Source organism: Melozone crissalis, unplaced genomic scaffold (genome assembly GCF_028551555.1).
Source record: "Melozone crissalis strain CALT ecotype California unplaced genomic scaffold, PUWL_Pcris_2 ptg000046l_1, whole genome shotgun sequence".
Taxonomy (NCBI): domain Eukaryota; kingdom Metazoa; phylum Chordata; class Aves; order Passeriformes; family Passerellidae; genus Melozone; species Melozone crissalis.
In genome coordinates this window covers 11,822,297-11,826,377 of record NW_026535824.1, presented here as the reverse complement: position 1 = coordinate 11,826,377, position 4,081 = coordinate 11,822,297, and positions in this window count along the sequence as shown.

The window sequence follows — 4,081 nt, the reverse complement described above, 5'->3', positions numbered from 1 at the left end:
GGTGCTCTGGAGTGAGAAGTAAGTAAATATTCACAAGGCCTATTCCTGCAAGAGTGCACAGACGCACTCTAGGTTTCCTGAAATAGTTCTGCAATAACTTTCTGTTGGATTGTAATCGTTTTAGTAGGTTGGTGTGCTCTGAAAACGCATTCAAATATTATCAGGATCTGAAATAGTATAGTCCCACTGAAAGAATAATGCATGGAATTTTGGACTTACACCAAGGATTGCCAGGGAGAAAGGAAAATTAGGGTGGTATCTGTGTACCTGTTTAATTTGAATCACCCAGGATACCTTTTGTACAGCTGCTTCGGCCTCTGGTGTCAGTGATCACAGGAATCGAGTCCTTCACGGCCTTTAAAGAGAAGCAGGAATAGTGGCGTGAGATCTTCTGTGGTGATTCCCAGCAGTGAACGTACACAACTGATGCTTCCACAGAGCTGGTGGAGTCTCTGCAGAGTCTTTGGCTTGTCCTTGATGTGCAGTGTTTGGGGTGTGATGGTTTTCTCTGTGCTTTTTAGGCCTTGCTACTTCCAGGGCGCTGTCTTTGGACTTTATCTGCTGTAATCTTAAAACTTTTCTGCTGTACAACTGTGATGACATCTTGTACTGCAACATCCAAAACTATTTGAGCTTCTGCACAAACAACTGTATTGTCCATGTAATGAAAAATTATAGCATTAGACTGTCTTTTCCAGTGGGGCAAGAGAATTTGGGCTCCAAGGTATTGATCAGTATTTGGGTTCTTCTTCATTCTTTGAGGCAATACGGTCTACTCGTACCTCTGTGAAAGGTGCTTGTCCACTTATGGATTAAAAGGCGAGCAAGGGGTTTTCATTGGGGTGCAAGGGGGTGTCGAAAAAGCAGTAATTTAGATGTATAACAACCATCTGCCAAACTCGATGTAACATGGAGGCTGAGGGCTGGCTGGACTGGAGGGCACCAATGTCCTCAATGACCTCGTTGATTTTCCTGAGGACCTCAGGAGCTGCCACTTTTCTTTGCCAGGCTTTCGTATTTCAAGCAAAGGCGCATTGCAGGGGCTAGTAGATGGTACAAAAAAAAATGTGTCCCACAGACAGCTGCTCCTGTACGAGGGATTGCAGGGCCTTTAACTTTCTGCCTGGGAGGGGCCACTGATCCACCCATATGGGGTTGTGGAACTTCCAGGTTGACTGAAGGGTGGCACGCAGCTCAGTGGCCCTGTCTAGAAATCCTGAGGTGTTGATAGGATCTCTAGCCTTGTCCCCCTTTGGGACAAGAAATCTTTTCCTCAAATTGTTATTGGTGCCCGGGTGTACCACTGTGCCCTCAGGACCTTCCATGCAGATGGTACCTTGACTCCAGAAGCTGGTAGTGGCTCCCCTGGTACCTAATAACTACCCCAGCAGCTGGAACCAGGGGCCATTGTTTTAGCCAATCAGAGTGGGAAATTATGGTGATGTCATCTCCTGTATCTAATAGTCCTGAAAGACATCTCTTTCTCGCCTTAAATGACCAAGCACACTTTAGAACAGGTCTATTTCTGCATGTTGTCTGTGCCCACATCACCATTGGATGAGATGGTGTGGTGATCATGTCCCGTAGGAGGATGGGTCTGGCTGTAACTGTTCCTTTTGGAATGAAAAGGGGAGAGTCTAAGCATAACTCCTGGACAGTTATCTCCTGCAAAGATATCAAGGTGACTACCTCAGGTAGTATACTGAGTGTCTCCATCCCTTCCCTGGTGTTGGTTAAAATCAAAATGTCTCTGGGCCGTTCTTCAGGCCTGTGTTTGCCTGTTGGAATATGATGAACATAAATATCATGGATTAGAAATGAAAAGGCCCCTACCAGCTGTCTTTCGGCTTCAGGGCAGAACAGTCTTTTGTCGCGTTTTCTGCAGTGATCGAGGTGTCCTGCTGGATCTGAGAAGGTCGCTTTGCTGATTCTCCACAGTGTTGGGGAGAGTAGGGCGGAACAGCCTCGCGTTTGGTGTCATTGCACAGGCCCTTTCTGTGTCTGTGTGGGTTTTCCCGCAGGCCACCGGTTTTGCCGGTGTTTGAAAGCATGTAGACGAGGGGGGCAGTGAGGACAGTGGCTGTAACAGCTAGAAGGTCCCTGGTAATAGCCTTTATTTTTATAATTCTGTTGAAAATGCCCCATCTCCCTACACTTAAAGCCAGGTCCTTTTTCATGTGTATGCCAGAGAATAACTTGGGAGGCTACTAGCAACTCTACCACACCCTGACTGGTAGCCTTAGCTAGGCTGGCGTGACAGAGTAAGGATGCCCTAAGTGTGCATGCCTCGACCATTTGCGCAATGCTAGGCTTTGTGGTGACTGGTAGAGAAGGTAAAATGTCTTTATAAATCTTGTTAGCATTTGTTTCAGCAAGTTTAGTAAGGAGTACCTTCCTGGCTTTTGGATTTTCACCTTGCTTCTCTATTGCTTGTGGAAGGTGGTCAATAAATTTTAGAAAGGATTGCCCAGGTCCCTGCAGAATGTCTGTGAAATCTAGAGTAGGTGTTGTTCCATTGTGTGTCTGCATGAGATCTGTCTTTGAAGCACTTCTATCTCTTCTAACAGAGCTCTGGGAAGGTCTATTGAATGAGGTTTAGTGAAATCTTCCTCCCTGGCTAGATGGACTAGTGTTAGGTGTGCCCACCTGTCTTCCCTAGTATAGTCTTTTAATAATTGTTTTATTAGTTTTTTCCCCATTTCTTCCCACAGAATAATTTCAGTGGGAGAAAGTAGGATGTGCATAAAATGGAGCAGATCGTGAGGCACCATAACATGTGCAGTGAAGGTGGCATTTAACAAATTATTAAAATATGGTGACCCCCTCCCATGGTCTTTCGCTGCTTTACAAAGGTCTTTCATCTCCCGTGTGTGACAGCTTCCCATTGGGGGTTAGCCCCACTCTGGTACTGCACCGGTGCTGCTTGTATTTTAGCTACCAATTCCCAGTGTCCCTCTTCAGCCGCCAGCTTCCGCATCCTCTGCCAAGAATCCTCAGGCTCATGCTGAACGTCAGATGAACCTTCCCTCTCCTCTCCAGAAGAGGGAACTTGTTCTTTGGCAGAGGAGCTGGGCCTTGGTGTGACTGGCCAGGGCCGGTGTTGTGGGCCTTTGGTAGCCAAGATGGCGGCCTTCCGGTAACAGCCCCTCACACTTCCAGCTCCAACAGTGTGGGATCCACAAGGGGCTGAGTTGGAGGGGGTAGGCCAGCGGGAGTAGGCAAGGAAGTGCTGGATCCCAATGCAGGGGTGGTTCCTGACACAGAGCTGGGACCCAACACAGGGGCATGACACGATGAGAGAGCTGGGGGTGGGAGGGAGTTTGACATTGACGACCCCCTCCAGAGGAGGGACTCCATTTTGTGAGCTATCTGAGGGGGATCCAGGGAGGAGAGGTACTGGAGAATAGGTTAGGGTAGAATCCAGTCCTGTGTGATCACTACAGAGGTGGGAAGGGGGTAGAGAAGGAGGGGAGATGTCAGACAGAAGGTGGCTTGTCTGTGCTCTACAGCAGTTTCCATCTCTCATCCTAATGGTGTCAGACGGTTCAGGAATGCGGGGGGAAGAACTGGAAGACTGGATTGAATATAAGAACTTTGAACCCTTGAGAAAACTCCATATATCATATGAAAAGTTGGGAAAAAATTTTGTGACTCTTATCACTCCCTGAATTTTCTAAAAATAGAGACTTTCTCTGACTCAGTCCCAGAATGCTATAAGACAAAAAGAATACACAGAAATGTCTGGGAACTCCGTAAACAGCCAATGAACAAATGACTTCCAACTTCCTGTAGTAAAAGTCTTCCACTCTGCAAGGAGAGACTACCTAACTGGAACATATATGTCCCTCTCAGCTTTGGATAATTTGTTACTCAGAGCTGCCCCTGATGTAAAGGGTGGCCCACCCACAGGACTAAAAAATCACCCAAGGATCCTGCACTGCAGGTGCCTGTCCCCACATACCCTGCTCTGGTGGTGCTGGATGCAGATGCTTCAAAATATCCCCTGGGCTTCACCAGCTGAGAGAGCCCTGTTGCTGCTTCAGGGTGTCAACGCTGCATTTAGTATACCCAGGTAAAACTG